Here is a 22,939-nt window from a genome sequence, read left to right as displayed (position 1 = left end):
CAGGGGACATTCCAGGGAGTCCAGCAGCCCAGGGGGAGGGGCAGCCCAGACTTGGTGCTGGGGGAGGCGGGACCCTTGCCATCAGCCCCAAGTTCGTTCCCTCTGCCTCCTCCCCACCCTCGCCAGAGGCAGAGGCTTCCACTGAGACCCTCGTCCTGGGGAGGTCAAGGGTATGGCCCCAGCCTCGGTGACCCGTGCTCCCAGGAAGAACAAGCCTCCGCCAGCCACACCCACTGCACGCCAGCCATGCCCACTGCACAGCGGCAGGAGGGAGGTGCAGGGAGGCCCAGCCGGGCGCAGCCCTCCTCCCGGCCGCATCACATTCCACCGCCCAAGGGCTGCGGGAGCTTTCCCACCGTCTCCGGCAGCAGGCTGAGCACAGGCAGCTGCGTTGGGGTGGCTTCAGCTCACGCCCGGCACCCTCCACACCTCTCTGTACCTCAGTGTCCCCTTCTGTAAAATGGGGGTGATACCACAGACTATTCGCGGGGGCACCCACTGAAGCCCACCCTCAGGGTTCAAGTCCAGCCCCCAAGACTCCTGGACGTGGGTCAGTGCCCCCAGTACCCCAGGCAAGCTAGAATCAGAACAAGGGGCCGTGATGAGCAGTGCACACCACAACTGTCCACCAGGCCTCTGTGGCAGAGGGCATGGGAGGAGAGGCCCCAGGCGGTCACCAAGCCCGTCAGCAGGCTGGGGCCCGGCCACCACGGAGCAGAGCAGGGCCCAGAGGCACGTTAGCCCCCACACCGATTCCCCATGAATGGCAGCTCTGGGGGAGCCTCGGTCAACAGGAGTCCCGGCAGCTCCCAGCCCCGGCACCTGCACCCCGACAGACAAGCGCAGGAAGATGCCGACAAACACCTCCCTCTCTGCCCCCACGGAACAGACCCAAAACCAAGGCCCCAAAACAGGGCGCGCAGCCTCAAAGCCAGCCCGACCGATGACCGATGACCGATGACCGATGCCGTGGTGAGCTCCCCCGGGCTCAGCAGGTGCTCGGAAGCCACGCTCACGGGGCTCAGCAGCAGGAACCTGGGCGGAAGTGGACACAGCCCCGCGGCCCACACGTTCCCCGGAGCAAGTCTCGCTGACTCACTGCCCGGCCAGCCGTGCCGGGAAAACTCCTGGCTCTGCCGCCAGGGTGGGGGCAGGAAGGAGAGAAACTAGCCTGGGACCCCCTCGGGCCCTGCAGGTGAGCAGTGCCCTGGGCGGGAGGCCCCCACAGGACACAGGTGAGCAATGCCCTGGGTGGGAGGACCCCACGGGACACAGGTGAGCAGTGCCCTGGGCGGGAGGCCCCCACGGGACACAGGTGAGCAGTGCCCTGGGTGGGAGGCCCCCACGGGACACAGGTGAGCAGTGCCCTGGGCGGGAGGCCCCCACGGGACACAGGTGAGCAGTGCCCTGGGCGGGAGGACCCCACGGGGCACAGGTGAGCAGTGCCCTGGGCGGGAGGACCCCACGGGGCACAGGTGAGCAGTGCCCTGGGCGGGAGGACCCCACGGGGCACAGGTGAGCAGTGCCCTGGGCGGGAGGCCCCCACGGGACACAGGTGAGCAGTGCCCTGGGTGGGAGGACCCTATGGGGCACAGGCCTCAGCCGCTGCCTGGCTAGGTTCATGCTGCAGGACTCAGCTCCTTCGACCTCAGGATCCAGCCCCAGGCCTGGGTTCAAATCCCAGCACACCGCTCACCGTCTCTGAGCCCCCCCCCCTTTAAACAGAAACCCTCCTAAGCGCCGGCTGAAGGCCCCGCTGCTCCACTTCCGATCCAGCTCCCTGCTAATGCTCCTGGGAAAGCAGCCGAAGACGACCCAAGTGCTCGGGCCCCTGAACCCACGTGGGAGACCTGGAAGGAGCTCCTGGCTGTGACCCGGCCCAGCCCTGGCTTTTGCAGCTAATTGGGGCGTGAATCAGCAGGTGCAAGACCTCGTTCTCGCTCTCACTCTGCCTTCCAAGCAAATAAACGCATCTTTATTAAAAATGAGGAATAAAATGGCGCTGACTCAGCACAAGGCCTGCAAGCTGCCAGGTGCAGTCGGAGCCCAAGGAGCACGCATTCCGCAGTCCCCAAACTTTGTTTATTGAGCAGAAACGCACAAACAAAATTAACCATTGTCAGGTGAGCAAGGTGGCGGCTGCTCACCCCGCAGCGCAGTGTCCACCCCCTGCCCCCACAGACCCCGGACGTGAAGCCGGTCCTGCCCCCAAACCCCTGCCCAGCCTCTGGCAACCTCGAAGCCGCCCTGCGACATCTCGCCCTCCGTGGCCTTCCGTGTCTGCCTCCCTAAGGAGTGCCGCGTTCCCAAGGTTCGTCCACGCAGTGGCCGGTGGCAGGGCCTCACGCCTGGCGTGGGTAGACCAATTATGTGGTTTTTGAATGAGAACATGAGTTGTGAAACAGAAACACAACGTAACTTTAAAAGTGTAAAATTATAAAAACAGTAAGGGCTGTGGTGCCGTGGAATCCGGGCGGCAGACAGGGGCGTCCCGGGGCCCCAGCACTGGCCTGCTCTCCAGCCCCCCAACATACTGACTCCTCTAGGTATTTCAGGAGGCCCCCAGGGGCCGTGGGAGCTGAGACGGGAATGTGGCAAGGAGACAGCTGACAGCCGGGCCACTCTCTGGGTTAGGTGCAACAACAATGCAAAAGCCCCGCGGGGGTGGGGGTGTAGCTGGGGCTGGAGCCCCCCCAGGCGATGGGTGAGGGCCCAGGAGCTCTTTGCCCACCTGGGGTTCACTCTCAGAGTACAGGGAAGAGACCCCCACTGTGGTCACCCTGTCTACAGGGGCCTTCACCCCAAAAGTCCCATTCAAAGCACCTGCCGGGGCCAGCATTTGGCCAGTGGCCGAGGTGCGAGGGGGGAGCTTGGGGCCAAGTCCCCCATCCGCTCCTCAGTCCAGCTTCCCGCTAATGCACACTCCGGAGGCAGTGGAGACGGAAGCAGCTGGGCCTCCGCCACCTACACGGGAGACCTGGGTTGAGTTCCCGGTGACCGCTCACGCCCTGGTCCAGCCGCATCCGTCACAGCCCCTGGGGAAGTGAACCAGAGGAGGGAACCTCTGTCTCTGGCCTCTCAAATACCCTAACAAAAACGTAAAAAGCAAAACCAGCCCAAACGCTGGCCTGCGACTGCGCCCCCATGTCTGATCTCACTCCCGCACGTCGACCACGCCTCCTGGTGCCGAGTGGGACCGGGTCTCTAACTCTCACTTCCCTCTCGTCCTGGGAAAGACGCTGCCCTACGAAGGCGGGAGCTCCGTGCCAAAGATTAGAGTGAGTGCCGCCGCCGGCTGCCTGGACACCGGGCGGCACCAGGCGGCTGCAACAACCCCTCTGAGCGTCAGTGACTTGCCCACGGCACAGGGAGAGCGGTGGCCACGGCTGGCTCGAGAGACTGCAGGGACGAGAGAATCGACGCGGCACGTGCAGCCACTGTCAGACACACAGGAAGAGTGCACACCTGAGCACCCTCCCCCGCCCCTCCCCACAGCCACAGCAGGAAGCCAAGGGGGCAGACGCCTCCTGCTATGGGGAGGGGAGGCCAGGTGGCTCCCGGCCCCAGGGGCCCCCCGGGCTTTCATCTCCGAGGAGATAAGCCTCCTGCTCAAGTTCACATTCAGGATCAAATGAACCCACTTAATCCCCTCAGGGATCTCGCTGAGCTGAGCCGGCTCTTCAGGGGCAAGAGAGGGGCAGGGGGGTCCCCAAAGGTGGAGACCCTCCCCACACCACAGGACTGGCAGAGTGCCCCGGGCTCCCTGCTCCCGTCCCTGGCTCTGCACGCCACCACACAGAGGCCTGTGCCACCAGGATCCCACCCCCCCCCCCATGGGGAAGTCAAGGCCTGAGGAGACACAGCTGCAACCCCCAGGGGACCCCTCGCCCAGGTCCCAGAAAGGCAGAGGGAGGCAGGAGCTGGCCTCCAGCCCCAGGTGCACACAGTAGGCACTTCCTGCAGCATCAGGGCACACAACAGGTCTGACCAGCTCAGGCTGCTTGGCAGGCCCCTCTGGCTGCTTCAGGGTGGGGGTGGGGAGTGACTGCCCCCAGAGGACGGTGGGCAACGTCCCAACACTTCCTGTCGCCACAAGGGGTGCCACGGGCGTCTACGGTACAGAGGCCCGGGGTGCAGGCCAGTCCCTCCCAGGGTGAGCAGTGTCCAGGCTGAGGCCCCGCCCCCTGCACCAGGGCTGGCAGCTCAGGGACACCTGCTGGGGGCAGGGGACGTCACAGGCTCAGGGAGGCGGGAGGCGTCCCCACACAGGGCTCCCCCTCCCGACCCTGCCCCCACCCTGCCAGGCCTAGAACGTGGGGTCCAAAACCTCCTCCACCACGGTCACTTCCAGGGAGGCCAAGGCCAGACCTGTAAGTCTTCCCGGGGGCCCACCTACACCAGGCAGTCTCCGGCCCGGGCGGGCAGGGACGTGGCTGGATGGCTTTGTTTTGTTTTGTTTTCTCACATGCAGCCTTTCTGCTTCTTCGCTTCCCAACACATAGAAAACACATTTGTTCTGCTTCTACAAAAACCAAAAACGTCTTTCTGGTAAGGCAGCTGCCAAACCACAGGCCAGGCCAGCCCCGGGACTCCCACGGGCGGGGACCTGGCAGGGGGAGCCGCGCCTCAGTGGAGACGGGAGCAAGCGCCCGTGGCGTCGGCACGTGGACACCCAGGGGTGCTCGGGCCAGCAGACACCGGCATCGCCTGAGTGGCCGTCCCCAGGGAGGACCCCCGCGTGTGCTCCCAGGCCCAAGAGCAGCAGCGCTGATAGCAGACACAGGAACCGCGGCTTGCGACGCGGGTCTCAGCCCCTGCGTGAGGGGAAACCGAGGCACAGAGCCACAAGATGCAGGAAGGTGGCCGAGGACGTGGGGCAGGCAGGAGGGGGAAGGGACCCTGTCCGACCACTGCAGAGGGAAATTACTGGGTGGAATTATATAAAAAGCTGTCGATAGGCGACCACCCTGACCTACAAAGCTGACCGACCCCAGTCGGCTCCCCTCAGAGCTGCCACAGCCACTCAGTTAGCCCAGGCCCGTGGCAGCATAAGCCACAGGCACAGGAAAAGCCCACGCCCAGAGGAGAGGTGGCAGCCTCCAGAGGGGCTCGGGCGCCCTGAGGCCACTGGGATTGCTTTTCCCAGGGCTCTGGCGCCGTCCGGGGCCCTCTTCCCCCAGCAGCCTCGCAGGAGCCTCCCGGCTGGGCTCGCCGCAGGGAGAAGCATTGCAGCTGCAGGTTCCTGGACGCAGGCCCAGGGCCCTGGGGCAGGAGGCGGGCCCGCTTTCCTCCCCTTTTCCAGGACAGCCAGGGAGGCAGCGGCCCTGCCCGAGGTGGGAACACCTGCCCCCACGGAGGTCCGCCAGGCAGGATCGCCCATGGTTTACCCAGCAACACGCCGGCGACACAGCGGCTCCCTGGCCGTGGCTGGGGCCAGGAGTCCCCCTGGACTCGAAAGAACGCTTTTAAAGGAGGCACAAACCTCCCTTCTTCCCCCCTTGTCGCCTCTTCCGCACTCCCAAGCACAGGATGTGAGGACCCCTCTCTCCTCTGCGTCTGTCAAGAAACTGAGCCGGGGCCGGCGCCTGCGACCGCGGCATCCCACGTGGCGCCAGGTGGAGTCCTGGCTGCTCCTCACCCCATCCAGCTCCCTGCTAAGTCGCCTGGGAAGCAGCTGGTGAGGGCCCAAGGGCTCGAGTAGCTTCCACAGTGTGGGAGACCCGGGTGGAGTTCCCAGCACCTGGCTTCGGCCTGGCCCAACTCTGGCCGCTTGGACATTTGGCGGGTGAACCAGCATGGAGGCCGACTCGCGCTCACTCTGTAACTCTGCCTTCCGAATAAGTCAATCATAAAAAAAAAAAAAAAAAAAAAAAAAAACTGAACAGTCGCCCAGTTCCAAAGTCACCGGGGCACAGTGGCGGCCTCAACGCCCGTGTCCTGCTCGGGGACAATGGGCTCTGTCACAGGCGGCTGTAGGTCACAGCCTGGGGTCGGCGTCTGCTACCATCAGGGCACGGGCTGGGTGGCTTCCTGCCAGAGGCTGCTCGCCTTGGAGGCATCCGGAGGCCGCCTGCAGTCCTTGGCTTGCGGCCCTGTCCTCCACCCGCAAGGCCAGCACGGCGTCCCAGGTCCAGGCCCCCCTGCCTCCTCTCGGGAGGGCAGCCACGACTCCACCGAGCCCCGCAGAGCCCAGGGAAAGCCCCATGGACGCCCCTCTGCCGCGGGCTCAGAGCATCTGGGGGCCGCTGTGCCCTCCCCACAGGCTCCAGCTCTGCGCCCCGAGGAGGCCCAAGGCCCCACCCTCGACGAGGGCAGACTTGGGTCTGTCGCCTTGTGGTGACTACAGGTCCCCAAGGCTGCAGGAGCCGACCTCTGACGGGAACACAAATCCGGCAGGGCCCTAGAGTCCCCTCTGCAAGTGCCAAGGACCCGATGGGTGAGCCGCGGTCCCGCCACCCTACCCGACGTCGCACACTCGACCACGACCCCAGGGCACTCGGAAGGCACCACTGGAGTCCATGCTGTCCCACATCCATGCGCCCTAGGCCACCAGCGACGCCGGCAGAAGCCTGGGCAGGGGCGGCGTGGCCGGTGCGACACTCCTGCGTGCGTGTCCCAAGCCCCAGCACCACGGCGCTCACAGCACAGCCAGTGCCTGCCAGGACGGAGGTGAGGGAGATGGCCAACAGGGGCTGGGGAGTCGGGGACCACCCAGAGCTGCAGGGGATGTCTGTGGCAGGGCCAGCGCCCGCCCCCAACAGCGGCTGAGGACCCGTCTCAGAGCCAGGGGGCCCCAGGGCGGTGCAGACAGGGACGGGGCAAGCCCTGCTCCTGAACAACCTCGTGGCACCAGCAGCTTCAGCGCGCGACCCTACAGACGCCGGCGGGCAGCACCACTCACTGCCTTCCCCTGGGCACCTCCTTCCTGGCACAGGATCCCGGATGTGGTTTCACTCCAGTTCACAGGTCTGGAAAAAACCAACAGCAGCCCGGTGGCGGAGCCGGGTCTCCAGTGCACAGGGCCCTCGCCCAGCCCTCCTCCCGGTCCTGGACTGCCAGGCAGTCCCCCTCATCCACAGCCTGGCGTCCAGTCAGGGCCTCGCTGCCCTGAAAGACCCCCCTGCAGCCCGTGCTCCCCATCTTGGCGTCAAAGCACCTGCTGCTCCGGCCCTGGGCGCCCCCCACCAGGGCTCAGCCCGAGGCGGCCCCAGGGCCCAGCGAGGACGGCGGGAGCCCGAGGTCACGCAGCAAACCTGCAGAGCAACACCAGGGGCACAGCCGCGGCCGGCTCAGCCTGGCCACCGGGAGCAGCGCCGCACAGCAGACCGGCAGACGTGGCTTCCTGCCGGCCCTGCGGCTGCTATTTATAGCCGAGCACGGAGAAGCCTCCCGCAAGGCACAGCCAGCCGCAGCCTGGGAGCTTGTAGGTGAGCCCCCCGGGGTGGGGGGGACGGGCTGGGGCGGGGCGGGGAGGGTGGGCCCAGGAAATGCCCCTGGTCCAGGGGGAGGGACTCGAGGATGGACCAGGCTCTGCCCATGACAGCTGCCCAGCAGGAAGAGGCTGCCGATCACGCCCTGCACCAACCACCACCGTGCCTCAGTTTCCCCATCTGTGCACAGGGAAACGGACCACTGTAGGGCACCGTGAGGCTCGAATGAGGACGGAAAGCCAGCCGGCACCCCCACCATGCCCTGCCCAGAGCCAAGACACGGGCACCCTCTGCAAGTGCACACCTTCCACAGCCCACCGAGGGCCCCCGGGGGCAGGGCACACAGACGCCCCCATTCCCAGAGGCACAGAGCCACGGAACTGTACCGGGAGACACAGGGCGCCCCAGCGCTCGCTGTCCTGGCACTGGCCAGGGATCTGAACCCAGAAGACAGAGCTGGCCCGGGCCCTGCAGAGCTTGCTTCCTGGGGTCAGGGGAGGCAACAGGGCCAGGAGGGAGCAGCACCCAGAGGCTGCGTGCCCATGGGAACACAGGCCCCAAGTCCCTCGCAGGCAGCTGGGTCGCCACCTCCCTCCAAAGACACGAAGGGAAGCTGGATGCAGTGACCACGCCGACAGCGCCCCCTCCACGCCAGCAGCCAGCCACGTGGCCGCCACTCCCACAACCTGACCTCGGCCGCTGGGTGGACAGGGAAACCGAGGCCCTGCCTTGGGGTCAGGGGAGAGCCGGCTCGGGCTCCAAGACCTGGGGGGGGGGGGGTCTGTGGGGAGCAGCAGGGGCCCAGGGACAAGGGAAAGGTGTCAGACACTCCATGACTCAGGCACTAGGGAGCCTGAGCGGGGGAGGGGAGCCCTGCGCAGCACAGCCCTGGAACCCAGGGCACAGCAGGGAACCCCCGCCCAGCAGGGGTGACGGACCCCCGTCAGACAAGCAAGTGAAACCACAGCTGAGAAGGGGGGGAGGAGGCGGGAGAAGGGGAGGGGGGAGAAGGGGAGGCGGGAGAAGGGGAGGGGAGGGGGAGAAGGGGAGGGGGAGAAGGGGAGGGGGAGAAGGGGAGGGGGAGAAGGGGAGGGGGAGAAGGGGAGGGGGAGAAGGGGAGGGGGAGGGGGGAGGGAGGTGAGCCGAGACCTCACGGAGAGGGAGTGGGGTTTGAGACAGACACCTGGGGAGCAGTGCCCTGGGCAGAGCAATGCAAAGGCCCTAGGGCAGGGGCCCTCCAATGGCAAGGAGGCCCCAGTGTACCCGGGACACGGGGACACAGCCTTGCACTGGGCTCCAAAGGCCAGTGCGATGCCAGGATGCAGCTGGGCCAGGGTTCCAGGGCCACTCACGGGACCACGGCAGCGGAGGCAGCACTTTTCTCTCACCCCAGACGCGGGCAGGCGGCTGTTGGAGGCTCCGGGCGAGAACCCAGCCCAGGCCTCGTTTGCCCGCAGCCCGTGGCCTTCCTTGGCTCGGCTGCATCGCCGCGACCTCTGCCCCACATGTCTGTCTTCTTCCTGAAAGGCCCCCGGTCACGGCGACCCAGGCTGACCTCGGCTAACAAGCCCGGCCTGCGAGGCCTCTTCCCGAGGGCAGTGCGCGAGGGCTGAGTGGACTCGGGTGTGGGGAGGGCGGGGCCTGGGCCAGGGCGCAGGTGGGAGGAGGTGGGGATGGCGGGCGGAGGCGTGCCGTGGGCAGGTGTATGCGGCAGGTGTGCAGAGGAGGAGCCGCCCCCTCCATGCCCCAGCACCTAACGGAGCACCCAGGCCCCTGGCTCCTGCTGGAGCCACAGAATGGCAGCCCCTAGGCCCCGGGCTGGCGGCAGAGGCCCGGCATCGTTAGCCTAACAAGCAGCCTGGTGCCAGGAGGGTTGCCATGGCCACGGAGACACCGCAGGCGACACTGCTGGAGGTCTCGGCGGGCACTGCAGGGTTCAGCGTGAGGACAAGGGGGCCTCCAGGCACCCCCTCCCCATGGGGCCTGGCCCCTGGGACTTGTGACTTGGAGCACTCCCCAGAGAGGCCCCCGGGGACGCCAGGAAAACATGGACTCCCCATCCACCTGCGCCTGGAGACCTGCGGGCTGATCCCATCCCCCACGGTGCACAGAGGCCACAGCGCTGGGGGGCAGAGCTGCTGGGGAAGGTCAGAGGTCATGTGGCTCTACCTGCTGTGGCTGCAGCCACTGCCCGGGGGTGAGGGGGAGACCAGGAGGGCCACGGCAGGGTGGGGGGCATCTGGGACCACTCTGGGTCCTGTGCCCACACTCACGGAGGCAGCCCAGGATGGGGCTCTGGGGCCAGGGGCCAGACGGGAGGAGGCTGGGCGCGTGCTGCAGGAGTGACCACGCCTCAGTGGAGCCCGGCACCCCTGCTCCACCTGCTCCACCACCACCCACGGCCGTCGCACACACCACCCATTTCCCTGCTGGGCAAACCAAGGGGCTTTCTGCAGAGAGAGAGAAAGGGGGCTCAGAGCCACGGTTCCCTCAGGACCAAAAGCCCTGAATTACAGACGCAGGCCAGGACACGGAGCCCCTGAGAGCCTCAGCCAGGGGCTCCCGGGGCAGACACACACCCCCGCCCTCGGTGCACAGAGACCAGCGCCCGCCTCCACGCCCACAGCCGCTGCCCAGCTCCCTCTGCTCCTGTCCTTGCACGGCCCCAAGCTCTGAGCCGGCAGCAGGAGCAGCGGGGAGGAAGGAGACGCGGTGGGCGCGGACACAGCCGCAGCACCACCCCCAACGCCCTCTGTGCCACCGCCTGGCTCCCCCAGGCCCAGTGCCCCCCGCCCTTCCCGTCCAGTCACTCACTACCATCCAAAGACCCTGCCCAGCTGTCACCCAGGCCCTGACCACAGGACGCTCCTCGGAGCCAGGCCCTGGCTTCCTCCCGCACACGGCACACACCCACAAGCACCCAGCGGGAACGTGCGTGGAATCATCTTGCAAAGTGCCTTCCCTCTCTACTGGGAAGACCCCAATGCTGCATCTGACAACCCAGAGGGCAGTCGGCTGACAGGGAAGAAACACGGACAAACCGACCAGCCGCCGGGACAGACTAGGCAAAACCAAAATGCAGACTGGTGACTGCTGGAGGCAGACTACAAACCTGGCTCTGAGCTTCCCAGCAGCCAAAGCGAAAAAGGAAACAAGGCGCATCTCGACTGAGCTCCTGAGAACTACCTAGCACCATACAGCAGGTGCTGTGGCAACTGCACAGCAGGCTCAAGACGGGGTGTGCCTGGGGGAGAAGGTGCCAGGGCCTTCACCACCCCCTTCTTCCCGCTGCAGCTGCATCGCTGCCTTCACCAGGCAGCTCCAGCCACGGGCAGCAGCCTGACACAAGCGGGCATCAGCAGGAACAATGGCCAGGGCAACCTGACCTTCAAACCCACCCCTCTCGGGGCCCCAGCATCCCCCGCATCTGGGTCTCGGGATCACAGAGGGTCTCTGTGAAAGGCCCCTCGTTCCCAAGCCCTCAGCTCTGCGGACAACGAGCACAAAGCTTCACCCGGGGACGCAGTGTCTGCACCTCATAGCCCCTCTCTCACTCTACCGTCCCGGGCACCGCGGGCGAAGCCGCCGCCTGCGACCGCATCCCACACAAGCACAGGTTCCTGTCCCGCTGCTCCACTTCCGACCCGGCTCCCTGCTAATGCACCCGGGAAAGCAGCAGAGGGCGGCCCGAGTGCTTGGGCCTCTGCAGCCGCGTGGGAGACCCGCGTGGGAGACCCGGAGGAAGCTCCTGGCTCCTGGCTGCAGTCTGGCCCAGCCCCAGCCCTTGGAAGCATTTGGGGAGGGAACCAGCAGATGGAAGCTCGCTCGCTCTCGCTCTCTCTCCCTCTCTCTCTCTCACTCTCTCGCTCTCTCTCTCTCTCTCTCCCTTTCAAATACATAAATCTCTTCTCTTTTTTTTCTCAATGCAGAAAGCAGATTTAGCTTAGCCCAGACGAGAACAGGAGGCAGCCAGACACGGCCGAGGGCCGCACGTGGGCCACGGGCATCTGCGAGCGGGCTGCAACTCGGGCCGTGAGCATTCGCTGCGCGAGTCTGGGAGTGCATCTCTACAGGGCACACACACGTGTCCGTCCGAGGCCGACGTACGCCGAGTGTCTCCCGGGGAACGCACAGGGACCACGGGCTGTGACCGCCCGCAGGGACAGAGCCTGGGAGGCCAGGCGCCCGGGCACGTCTATAATATGCATTTTTTTCTAACTTCTGGAGACTCCTCACACGCGTGCATTTAATTCCATTTTTCCAAGAACCATCTGCAGCCCCCTCCCATAAAAGGCAGCATGGGCCCCTAAAGCGTTCGCTGGGCAGCCTCTACAGGGAGCAACGCTCACGGCGCGCTCGCCCTGTCGGGACCCAGAGTCACCAAAAGCAGGTCTGCGCCAGGTGTGCCGTGCAGGCGCAGGCCAGGGAGGCCGGGAGGCGCCTGGAGCCACTGGGTGTGCAGTGCAGGCACCCAGGCTGTGTGGACCGGGAGGGGTCAGCCTGGGAGGGTCCCCACAGCCACACAAGTGGCCCAGGACAGGTGGGAGCCGCCAGCCAGGTGAGCCTCTTGGAATCCATCAAAACTGAGTCAAGGTAAAATTCCGCCCCGACTCGCAGCTCCAGTGCTGGCAGATCTAGAACGTTCCGCCGGCTGCAGGGAAAGGACGGGGCGGGGGAGGTGGACGGCCGGCAGAGGAGGCAGCCCTGGGCTGGCTTTGGGAAGCGCACCCTCCAGCACCGCTCACCACGCACAAGGGGGTCCCTGGAGGCCCAGAGCCCAGGCCCGCTCCCTGGCCCTGAGCCGATCTCATCCTGCAGCCCACACCGGCTGACGCGGCAGCCATGGGCCACAGCCGCAGGTGGCCGCTGAGACTGAACTTCATTAAAATTAAATTAAAGCACAGCTCAGCTGCTGCCTCGCTGGTCACGTTCAAGTCTCAGGAGCCACCGCACCCCATGGCCTGGCCTCAGACGGCAATTTCCACCACGCAGGGCGCCCGCTGGACGGCAGGGACCCGGACTGCACCATTTGAACCCAGGTCTGACCTCAAAGTAGCCCCTCCCAGAACCACCAAGGTCACTCTCCCCGCTGGAGAGAAAGCGCAGCTCCCCCGCCCCGCCCCCATCCCCAGCACCACCCTCTCCAGGCTGCACGGGACCCCCAAGACACAGGGTGACTGCAAGCAGAACAGCACCCCTCCAGGTCCAAGGGCAGAGGGAGGGACCCGTGCCCGTCACAAGGCACTTCCCAGCAGCCTTCGAGAGGGAGAAACAGGGCCGGCACTGACCCCAGCGCCATAGCGTAGCAGGTAAAGCCGCTGCCTGCGGTGCCGGCATCCCAAATGGGTGCCAATTCGAGTCCCAGCTGCTCCATTTCCCATCCAGCTCTCTGCTGTGGCCTGGGAAAGCAGTGGAAGATGGCCCAAGTCGCTGGGCTCCTGCACCCACGTGGGAGACCCGGAAGAAGCACCTGGCTCCTGGCTTCAGATCAACTCAGCTCCGGCCGTTGTGGCCATTTGGGCAGTGAACCAGCGGATGGAAGACCTCTCTCTGTCTCTCCCTCTCTCTCTCTAACTCAGCCTTTCAAATAAACAAACAAGTCTTAAAAATAAAAAAAAAGGAGGTAAGGGAGCCCACCTCTGCCAACCTGGGTTCACACCACCTGAACAGGGAAACCTTGGCTCTCCAACGGGTCCCCAAAGCAACAATGGCAGCTCCCCAGGGAGTGGCTCGGTGCACCCCCATCTCAGAGAGGAGCAAACTGAGGCCCCGAGACGTGACGAGCCTGCGTCAGACAGCTCACGGCTGCAGAGACGGCATGGACACCCCTGCCCCGTACTCCTCTCCACAGCCCCCGGGTCACACGAGGGCACCCACACTGTGCGAGCAGCGGGCACCAGCCCGAGCAAACCCCCTGCAACCGGCTGAGCCCGGGCCTGAACGCTGGCTGCTCACTCAGGGATGGTGCACAGCACATGGCCCAGGAGTCCCGGACACATGCTTAGGGTGACCCCAGGAGATGAGGAGCAAAACACTGGGGCACGACCAGGCCAGGCGTGGGAAGGGCCCAGGCGAGGACAGGGGTGCTGAGGGTGGTGAGGGGCCCACCCCTGTGCCACCTTGGACTGGTCACGCCCTCGCACGCACAGGGGCCCCGGGGCAGCCAGTCCCCCGCAGCAGCCAGCCCCTGCACACCCCCAGGCCCCAGCTCCCCTCTGATGGAGATTTCCGGAGCCAGAGCTGAGCTGCTCCACGACAAGCTCAGTAATTCAAAACCATGTTTCCATTTCAAAATAAACACGGCCCTGTCGCCAGGGCGAACGCCAAATTTGCATGAGTGTGGAAGATAAACCTCAAAGACAGGCCCGCCTTCCACTGGCACCAGCCCCCTCCCCAAACCCTGGGGAGGACGGCCGGGATCTGCTGCCCCAGGGCTCTGATCTGCAGGTGCTGCCCACATAGGAAGCAGCGTTTCCCTGGCCAGCCCCCCTCCCCAGGCCCTCCTGCACCCACCCTCTCCAGGCCGAGACCGCCACCTGCCACTTAACCTCTCTGCGCCCCAGCTCAGCAAGACGCCCCAGGTGGGCGCCCCAGCTCAGCAAGACGGGGCCACAGCAGCACCAACCCCCGGAGGTCACGCAGAGCCACCAGGACCCCGGCAGGCACGGGCCCTAGCACATCGCGAGGGCCGTCTCCCTCACTGCAGTCCGGACGGTTTCCAAGCTCCCACACCGTGTTCCCGTGACGGAGCCCTGCCTCCAGGCCTGTCCGTGGCACTCAGCTGAGCTTTCCTGAGCACACCTCCCTGGGGAGGCCCCCCAGACCCACCTGGGGGACAGAGGCCCTGTCCGCTGCCGCCCTTGGCCGGGCCCCAGCAGTCCAGGCTCGGCGCCTCCCTGCCCTGTCCCCGGGGCGTCTCAAGCAGGAATTACCAGCCCTTGCGCGAGCTGCGTCCCAGAGGTGTCACCCGGGAGGCGCGTGAGACATGAAAAGAGAAATGGAGGGGCGCACCCACAGCAGAGGCTCAGCCCCCACGCCAGGGTGCACTGATGTCGGATCTTCCGCCCTGGGACCTGAACCGCTCTCTTCTCCCCCTCCGGCTGGGTGACTGCAGTTACCCTCCCCCACCTGGGAGGGAAGCACCAACTTCTCCCCCTCCAGGCCTGGTGTGTGTGGGGGGGAGACCCAGAAGAAGGGATGCCCCCTCCCAGACAGGGGAAGCCAGCAGGCCCCCACACACTGGCAGGTGGGCGCCCCAGCTCAGGATGGCCGAAGGCAAATTCATGTTCACAGAGAAAGGACAGACTGCACACCAGGCCAAACGCCGCCCGCCAGAGGGGTCCCGGGGGTCTCCATCTCTCACGGGGGCCTGACAGCCCCGGTACGTCTGCGTGGAGTTATCAATAGTATCTATCAATAGTATCGATCCCTGAGCGGCTGTAAACAGCTCAGGAGAAGCGGCCAGGGCTGGGCCCCGGCTCCCGCCCCCACGTCTGGGCCCGGCAGCACAGGCTCCCCTGGCACCGGCGCCGGCAGCAGCAGTAAATTTCCAAGCAGGGACACGGTGGGCGGCGCAGGGATGTCAGACAGCTGCGGGACGCCCTCCATGCGCCGCCGCCACCTCCACGGAGGCCCCGGCTCGGCCAGGCTGTGTCTGCATCTGTCCAGCAGGCAGAGGCCACCTGCCCATGGCCACCGGCAGGGGTGGGAGGAGGGCCCGCTCCCTGCAAAGACCCCACCGCGCCCTGCCCAGGCAGAGGGTAGACAGACAGCTCCCGGCGGCAGTGTCCAGGCCACCCGGTGCTCACCGCGCACCTGCAAACTCCCCCCAGCCTCACTGGGCGTGTGGAAGCCTGCGGCCCGGCCGGCCGGGTTAGGTAACCCGCCGGGGTCACAGGGTTAGCAAAGCAGAACAAGATCCGAACCACGCAGCAGGCTGCCCAGGCGCCCCACGCTCGGCCAGGCTAGCTGCCCTGCCCCCTCCTCAAATTAAGAAAAAAACAGGCCACCCACCACGTGCACAGCAGAGCCCGGAGGCCCCCTCCGACCCAGCCCCAGTTTAAAACTGGCGGAGTCAAGGCCGCCGATAACACGCAGGACTCCCCCACCCGGCCCCGGGATCCTCGCCTCCCTCCCTCCCTCCCTCGCTCTCACATCCTTCCTGCAAATCTGCAAAGAGGAAAAAAATCATAATAAAACCAGTTCTCACCGACAGGGGGGAGGGAGGAGGGGCGGAGGCTGAGCGCGCGCAGCGGATCCGCCCCCGCTGCCCGCACCAGACCCGGAGGGCCCGGCGGCCGCCCGCTTCCAAAAAAACAAACCCACGCCGCAGCAGCAGCGCCGGGCGCCCCACGCCGACGGGCCCGGGCGGCGGCAGCACGCGGGTCCCGCGCCCTCCCACGGGCGTCCAGGGCGGCGAGCAGGCGTCCCACGCGCGCCCCCCGCCACGAGGGCCTGGGGCTCCCCGGTGCGGCCCCGCTCCGGATCCCACCTTCCCACCCAAACTCGTGGCCTCGCGAGGATCCGCACCGCCCCGGGCAGGCACCAGGAAGCGGCCCGAGGAGGCGTCACCGGGCGCCGGAGGCAGGCCCAGACCCCGCGCGGGGGCAAGGGCGCGCGCCGCTGCGACCCCGCCCAGCGCCCTCGGCCCTCGTGCAGATCCCCCCACGCGCCCCTCCACAGCTGCCAGATCGGGGCGGGGCGGGGCGCTGGGGTGCCACCTCCACAGACGCCCCAGAGACGCCGGAAAATAAGGCGCAGCGTCGCCCCCCCCCCGCTGCTTCGGAGGGGAGGGGGCGCTCGGCGAGCCAAGCCCCCAGGGCGGGCGCACGCGGCTGGGGACCACCCTGCGCCTCGCCAGGCGCCCCCCCCCGCCCCCCCACGCCACTTCCCTCCCGCCCGCCCCTCGCCGCGGAGCTGGAGTTCCCCTAAGTTCCCCGCGCCCCCAAGCACGCGGGCCGCAGTGCCGACCCGGCGCCCCCGGAGCGCCAACTCCGAACGCAAGGGCCCCGCCAACTCCGCCGCGTGCGCCGCCCGGGAGTCCCCCCTGCCCCGGAAGCGCGCCCCCAGCCCTCTGCGGAGACCCCTCCACCCCGACTCACCTCCCGGAGGTGGCGGCGGCGGCGGCGCCCGGGCTCGGGGCACGCTCGGGCCGCCCGGGCGCTCAGGCAAGTGGCGGTGCCGATCGGGCTGGGGGCGCGCAGCAGGCCCGGCCTGTGGCCCGGGCGCGATCCTCCCGCCGCCGCCTCCTAGGGCGCCGGCCCCGGGTCCCCGGCCCGCAACTTGGCGCGCATGGCGGGGCGCAGGGCGCGGGCGCACGGCTCAGGCGGGGCGCGGGGAACGCGGGGCTCCGGTGCGGCCCGGCCTGCCCGCGGCTCCGCGCTCCCCGGCGGCGGCGGCGGCGGCGGCGGCCGCGGGAGGGGGAGGAGAGGCGGGGCGGGAGCCCGGGAGGCGGTGGCTCGGCCTCGCCGCTCCCGACTCCCCGCCCGCACCGACGCGCCCCGGCCCGGCCCCCTCGGGCTCCTTAAAGGGCCCGCGCCGCCGCCTCGGGCTCTGCACGCCCCTACCCGCACGCGTCCCCGCGGCCGCACACTCGCTGGGGCGCGACGCCGACTTTCTTCCTGGCAGCTCCGGCGAGGGGGAGAGCGCCTCTCATCCCACCGCCTTCCTCCCTCCTCCTCCTCCTCCTCCTCCTCCTCCTCCCCCCCTCCCCCCCCACTCCCTGGCCCCAGACACTCACCGGAATCGGTTTCCGTCGCTAACTTGTAACTCCGGAGTGGCAGCTGGTGGGGAGGGGGCACTTGCGGGCCACTGGCGCTGCCGCAGACGCTGGGGTGCAGCCTGTCCCCCGACAGGCGCGCTCCGGGCCTGGCCAGGCAGGAGGTGCAGCCCAGGTGGACACAGCGGGCCCCAGGCCTGCGCAAAGCCTGGGCAGGAGCTGCCAGCAGGCAGAGCTCATACCACGCCGCGGGCACCTGCACTCCGGCGAGGGGGAGAGCCGGGGGCTGGTGAGTGCGCACCCACTGGGGGACGGTCGGGGACACGCGGCCGGCCGCGGTGGCGACACATGCGTGCAGGAGCGCGCCCGTGGGGCCGCACGCCCACGTGTGCCCACGCACCCCTCCAAGGTGGCCCCTGCGGCCGGGGCTCCAGGCCGCAGCCGCCCTCCCTCCCCCTTCTGCCCTTCCCTAAGATGTTGAAGAGTTTGAATTTTTTTTTTTTTTCAGTTCAACTTTCCTTTTTTGGAGTGACTTCTCAGCAGATTCACTTCTGCCATCTGCCAACATCTGAGAGCCCCCAGAGAGCCGGGGAATGGCCGCGGCGGGGCGGCGGCCCTGCGGTTTCCAGGGGGCCCCCGGGCGCCTCCGCCTCCTGCGGGATGCTGGCCTGGCTGCCCTGCCCCCCCGCGGCGCGGCCCAGGGTCCGGGCTGGAGGCTGGTGCAGAGGGCATCTGAGGCCAGCAGATCTGGAAAGAGGGAAGTGCGCCTAGCAGACTGCAGTCGGGAACGGGAGGGGTCGCCGGGCCAGCCCCTCCCTCCTCAAGGGGAAGGAGCAACCCGGGTGAGCACCGCCCCCCAGGCTACCCCCCCACTCCTGGGGCCTGCATTTCAGAGTCCTCTGGCTTCAGGGGGTCCCCAGCTGATCAGCTCTGCAGGAGGACTCCTTGTGGGGGGGGGGGTCTCAGCCGATCCTCCCCCAGCTCTGCCTCCCAAGGGTGGGCCAGGCTGGGTGGGGCGCAGGTGCCTCTGCTTTGCTCACCAGGAAGCCCCTCCCTGGGACTTCTGGGCCCACCATGTTGCGGGCTGGGGGCTGCTTTCCCGCCTGCCGGGCTTCAGGGGACAGGACAGGCACACTGAGGCCCTGGGGACCCCCTGAGTGCCCCTCACAGGAGGGCTGCTGCAGACCCCACCCCACAGAAGGGAATTGAGGCCTAGAGGTGAGGAATGGAGGGTGCCCGCCTCCCTCTGCTGGTGACTCCGCGTGGTGCCCGGAACCCTGGCTCAGGGAGCTGGAAGCCAGCCACCCTCAGCCCCCACCACCACTGGCTCCCTAGTGGCTCCTCTCCCGGCCAAGCTGCACTTTGTTCCTGGGCTCTGGGCGGGCGGCAGCCCCAGGGATCCCCGTGCTATTCATGGGAACAATGGTTTTGAAAAACCAAAACTCAGACAGTACCCCTGGCAGCTGTGCCTTTGTGAGGGCTGGCTTCCCATAGTCCCATTTTACAGGAAGGAAGACTGGGGTTGAGTTAGGGAAGTCACCCAAGGACATTGGGCAGCGTGTAGTAAGTGGCCCAGGTCAGAATGGAAGGGGGGGGGGGCCTCTGGCGCTGTACTACACCAGGTTAAGCTGCCACCTGGGATGTCCGCGTCCCTCTCTGGAGTGCTGGTTTTTTGTTTTTTTTGTTTTTTTTGTTTTTATTTTATTTTTTTTTTTTTTTTTGACAGGCAGAGTGGACAGTGAGAGAGAGAGACAGAGAGAAAGGTCTTCCTTTTGCCGTTGGTTCACCCTCCAATGGCCGCTGCGGCCGGCGCGCTGCGGCCGGCGCACCGCGCTGATCCGATGGCAGGAGCCAGGAGCCAGGTGCTTTTCCTGGTCTCCCATGGGGTGCAGGGCCCAAGCACCTGGGCCATCCTCCACTGCACTCCCGGGCCACAGCAGAGGGCTGGCCTGGAAGAGGGGCAACCGGGACAGAATCCGGCGCCCCGACCGGGACTAGAACCCGGTGTGCCGGCGCCGCTAGGCGGAGGATTAGCCTAGTGAGCCGCGGCGCCGGCCTGGAGTGCTGGTTTGAGTCCTGGCTGCTCCGCTTTCAATCCCGCTCCCTGCTCACGTGCCTGGGAAAGCAGCAGAAGACGGCCCAAGTGCTTGGGCCCTGCACCCATGTGGAATTCCAGACTCCCGGTCCTGGTGGCCAGCCCCAGCTGTTGTGGACATCTGGGGAGAGAACCAGCAGACAGAAGATTTCTCTCTCTCCCTCTCTCCCTCTCTCCCTCTCTCCCTCTCTCCCTCCCTCTCCCTCTCCCTCCCTCTCCCTCTCCCTCTCCCCCCTGTCTATCTGTAACTCTGCTATTCAAGAACACAAATCATCAAATAAATAAATAAAATGCAAGAATGCCAAAAGCCAGGTGGTGTTTGCCAGAGAATGGGGGAGGGGTCTCTGTGTGGTCCCTGAGAAGTTCCTCCCTCACTTGGAGGGGGCAGCAGAGGGGGTGGAACCTCCCTGAAAGAAAGGGTGCCTCTTTCTAGAATGCCTGCTTTCAAAGGGGCACCCCAGATTTCCACGCACACTTATTGAGCACCTACTGTGTGCCGGGCGCTGTGGACCAGGCAGTGAAGGAGTCTAGGAGAAGCTGGTGTTTGTGTGCTGAGCAAGGGCGTCCAGGGACAGGAGGCCAGTCCCAAGGGTAAGAAAAACAGCGGGCCTTCCCAGGGAAGCCAACTGCATGTGCAGGGGATTGATCGGGGCCAGGGCCTCCCCAGGGGCGCCAGAAGCCCCTTCCACTTCCGCAGCTCCGTGCAGGAATGGCAGCCCCCCTCCCCGCCTCCCCGCCTTGCAGCAGGAAAATGCAGTGTCAGCCCTGGGCTGCTCCCAGCCTGCAGCTGTACTTATGACGCTGCGTTTCAGAGCCCAGGCACAGCCCGGAGGATGTCTGGAACCCACACCCCTGCTGCCCACCCGCGCCCCCACCCCCACCCCGGGGGCTGCCCCAGCCATGGGCATCCGCTCCCGTGGGGCAGGCGCGCACATGGGCACCGACACAGCGAGGCATCCAGCCAGGACGGTGGGCCCTGTGGTCTCGCCCACGCTCCCGGTGTCCAGAGGCCAGGGCTGCCCAAATGGCTGCCAGTGGACGCCGGTGGGCCTCGGGGGGGGTGGTGCAGCTGTCAGCAAACCCAGTGCACTGAGGGACAAGTCTCCAGGCTGAGCTGCGCAGCGCACCCGCCATTCACAGACAAACCCAGGGCCCGTTCAGGTGCGTGTGGGTGCTTGTCTGCTCCTGGGTACTTCTGCAAGGATCCGCACCCGTCTGGAAGTGCCTGCCCCGTGCTAGGCACCAAGCCTGGGGGTGGAGCTGGGCCGGAGGCAGAGCCCACAGCATGGTGGGTGAAGACCCCCATTGTGCTCCAGGAAAGAAACAGGAAGGTGGCAGCAGAGGGGGCCAGGCCAGGGGAGGACCCCCGGCGGCGTCTGGACAGCAGCCCTGGGTGGGAACTTGCAGGTCGCACTCAGCCGGGCGTGAGGGGGAGGCCGCGTGGGCACTGAGGCTGGGGTTGCAGGGGACGCGGGAGGCACCAACAGCACCGCTGGCCTCCAGGCCGGGGGAGGCCCTGGGGACTGGGGATTGTGGGCTTGACCGTGGCCGCCTGGGCCGTGGGGGAGTGTTTAGACACACAGTGAGAAGTCTGGCTTCTTCCTGAGTTGGACGCTCCCCCATGCACTTCTGGAAGCTTTTCAGGCCCAGGAGGTCCCCATTCCGTTCCGGCATCTTTGTTCCGCATTTGCTGCCTCCCAGCCTCCCTGAGAACGTCAGGAATGAGCCCCTGGGTGGCCTGACCCCCCCACACACATGGGCCTGGGAAGCAGGCAAAGCCCCGCCCCGAGGGCAGCAGCTGGGCAAGGCTGCACATGGCAGCAGCGGCTGCCCCCCACCCCCCAGGCAGCCCTGCCCAGGGGTGTGGCCAGAGCTCAGGCCCCTGGGCAGGACGAGAGGGGAAGTCCCGGCCCCCAGTCTCAGAGCTGCAGGTGTACGTCCCCCTGGGCAGCGCAGCGTAGACACAGGGCACCAGGACGCCCCGTCCCAGGCAAAGACGGGGTCCCTCGAGCTAGGGAGAAGCCAGCTGCATGGCCAGGGCCACAGGTCTGGGGTCACGTCCCAAACCCTGACACCTCCATCATCCTGCAAGCAACCCGGCATAGATTTGCTTCAGAACTGAATGACAGGCAGGACTCGTGTGGTGCTCGTCGGCTGGCTGGGCAGAACCGGGGCCGCCTCTGCTCCAGAGAGGGGCCGTGCGGCGGGGCTGCCTGGGCCTCTGCTCCTCCCGCCTCCTGGACAGCCTCACTGGACGGCAGCCGCCCGCAGCCACACCTGCCGAGGGTACGGAGCAGCCCCCCGCTCCAGATCCAGTGGCACCACTTGGAATGGGCAGCGAGCCCCCGGCTGGCGAGGGGCCCTATCGGGGCAGCAGTGGGCACAGGCCCTGGGGCTGGCAGCCACAGGGACCCCAAGTGTCTCACTGTGGGGGGGGGCATCCTGGCCGCAGGTGTCTGAGCATCGGGGCTCGGTTGGGTCCCCTCTGCGCTCCAGGCCCTGTGCTGGGGAGCGGCTGGGCGGATCAACAGTGCTGCTGGACCGCGGGGGCTGGGCAAGTCACTCCCTCTCCATGAGCCTCAGTTTTCCTCCTCTGCAGAAAGGGGCTGGACCCCCGCCCGGTCCACTCCCACAGGTGCTGTGGGGAATCCGGGCCCAGGAAGCCTTCGGCGGCCTGAAGAGTGTTCCCCAGGAGCTCGCTCCTCCCGCTGGGCCTGCGCCTGTGCAGCGCGGCTCGGGGACCACGGGTCTCAGGTCTGAGGGGTTAGGGGCTGGGCACACACCCCCACCCCCTGAGCCTCCGTTTGTAGCCTGTGAAACAAGGCCCAAGAGCCCGCGATGTCCCTGTGCCATCGGATGCGGCCATGGGAGCTCGGTGGTGTGGGCGGCACTCAGCACACAGCCCGTGCCACGGAGCTAGCAGGACGCCAGCCACCACTCTCCCCGACACGGACTGGGAGTCAGCCCTGCTTCCCCCTGCCCCCGCCCAGCCAGGAAGCGACTCACGCCGGCTGCCCACAATGGACGGGGCAGGGAGGGGACAGGGCTAATGTCCCCAGACTTAAAGTGATGGCGCCCACTGGCCCCACCACGATCCTGTACCTGAAACCATCACTCAGTTGGCTGGTGTCACTCCTCACTGCCACAGCCCTGTCACCCCCAGGGCCAGCAGCTCCCCAAAGTGGGGGTGGTGAGAGGGGCAGCGGCAGGAGGGGGAAGTGTCCTTGAGCTCACGGTCCCCGCTCTCCCCTGTCCTTGCTCTGCGCAGCCACACCAGCGTCCTCACACACAGCCACAGGGCTGCCTCGGGGCCTTTGCACCTGCCGTTCCTCTCCCTGGATGCTTTTCCTGGGGTTTGCTCGGTCGCCTGCCGGTTCCTGAAACCAGCCGGGCGTGGGGGCTTCCAGGCCTCCTCTGCTGCTGAGTTCTCCCTGGGACTCGGTGCCTTCCGTTCTCAGGGTCCCCAGCAGGGCGTCTCCACGGTCAGGTCTGTTATAAAGGACACCCCTGGCGGTGGGGGCGGAGGAGCCGCGGGGCCTGCAGGGGTGCTGGAGACGCAGGCCGGCTGACGGCGTGGCTCTGGTTGTTTTTTTGTTTGTTTGTTTGTTTTTGTTTTGTTTGTTTGTTTGTTTGTTTTTAAGATTTATTTATCTGGAAGGCAGAGTTACAGAGCAGAGAGAGAGACAGAACCAAGCA

The 22,939-nt window shown here is 66.7% G+C and overlaps 1 protein-coding gene across 4 annotated transcripts in view; it reads right to left on the bottom strand.

Annotated features, from left to right (window-relative positions):
- Positions 1–17,600, bottom strand: part of NCOR2 (nuclear receptor corepressor 2) — a 161,648-nt gene extending 144,048 nt beyond the window's left edge. For 2 of the 4 annotated variants that reach the window (XM_070066057.1, XM_070066071.1), the window contains exon 1: positions 16,532–16,964. The gene's annotated coding sequence lies outside the window, so the exon portion shown is untranslated. Of the gene's footprint in view, positions 1–16,531; positions 16,965–17,169 lie in introns of those variants that run through there. The other 2 variants (XM_070066061.1, XM_070066059.1) reach the window with 2 other exon arrangements.
- Between the last annotated feature and the right edge of the window lie 5,339 nt (positions 17,601–22,939).

The sequence above is a fragment of the Oryctolagus cuniculus genome, chromosome 21 (genome assembly GCF_964237555.1).
Source record: "Oryctolagus cuniculus chromosome 21, mOryCun1.1, whole genome shotgun sequence".
In the NCBI taxonomy this organism is placed as follows: Eukaryota; Metazoa; Chordata; class Mammalia; order Lagomorpha; family Leporidae; genus Oryctolagus; species Oryctolagus cuniculus.
The sequence above is the reverse complement of the archived record's forward strand: the minus strand, read 5'-3'. Positions and strand labels throughout refer to the sequence as shown.